The sequence below is a fragment of the Corvus brachyrhynchos genome, unplaced genomic scaffold (assembly GCF_000691975.1).
Source record: "Corvus brachyrhynchos isolate BGI_N302 unplaced genomic scaffold, ASM69197v1 scaffold1005, whole genome shotgun sequence".
In the NCBI taxonomy this organism is placed as follows: Eukaryota; Metazoa; Chordata; class Aves; order Passeriformes; family Corvidae; genus Corvus; species Corvus brachyrhynchos.
The window spans coordinates 350,913-352,208 of NW_008238124.1; positions in this window are offsets into that span (position 1 = coordinate 350,913).

Genomic DNA, 1,296 nt, shown 5'->3' on the forward strand with positions numbered 1-1,296 from the left:
TCCCACCCCTCCTGGTTCCGGCGGCCGTAGGTGTGTGCTGACTCACCGCGAAAGCACCCACCCGGGATGCTTCTCTCATGGGGGTCTCCAGCTGCACCCCTGGGCGATGCACACCCCAAATAACCCCCAGGGCTCAGTCCTGGGGAAACCCAGCCTCGAACCTACTCCCCTCTGCCGAGGTCCCCAAATTTGCCCTTCCTTTCCTCCCACAACCCAGCAATCTCTCTTGGAGCACGTCCAGACATTTTGGGAAGCTCTAGCTTATAGTAAGACTTGACTGTTCTGCCTGGGAAGACCCTCTCGCTCTGGGCACAGTGGCCACAGGAGCCCTGTGTCCCCTGGGAATCCCTATCCCTACCACACACCAGGCATGGAAGAGTCGTTTGTCCAGGGACAGGGCACCTGTGCTGCAGACATACAAGGGCTTCAGCCCCCACCTCATTTCCCCCAGCTGTAACACAACAGGGTGGGCCCACTGGTTCAGGCACTGTGGTGGTGTGGGTGAGACCCACATTACAGCTCAGGGCCTTTGTAATGAGGGGACAGAACTGGACAAAACACCCTCTGTGATTTTCCCCTAGGCCAGGTTTGGAAGCACGGGCTCCATCCTGTCCTCCTAGGCCAGCTGCAGCCCAGCAAGCTGTGCTGACAGGGAGCAGATTGGCATTCCTCCATGGTTTCTGGAGCTGAACCCCCTGTCCAGCCCTCCTTAGATGGTCCTGGGGTGACCCCCTCACCATGGGACCCTGACCCACCACATGCAGGACTGCAGGCCCCCTTTGGTGGGCAGCTCAGGGGTATCCAGCACAGCCCCAATGGCTTTTCCATCACCTGCCGCAGAAAAGGGAGGCCTGACCATGAATAAAACATCATCTGTGCTCATCCACTCTCTTAAAATCTTGTCCCCAAGCACCAGTGCCACACCAGCACACTCAGCAAAGGGAGGATGAGCAGATGTACATCTCAGCCCTCCTCAGCCTGCTGCCATCTCAGCGAGCCAGAAAAGCAGATGCTTTTCTTTCTGCTCCCATTTTCTTAGCAGGCTCCCACCGATCCCTGGCTGCCTTACACGGAGCCTGGCCAAGCCTGGAACCCCAGCAGGTTCCAGATACGGGCTGATGGAAGGATGCATCCATCCATCTCCTCTGGAGCAGGCAGAAGAGACATGTGGTCACTGGTGCTCAAAGACCACAGTAACCTCACACAGCCCCCCCAAAATCACCCCATTGAAATGTATGGGGGGGCACACACCGAGAAACCCCACTGACTCCTTCCACATCCCCCAGCCAAAACCAT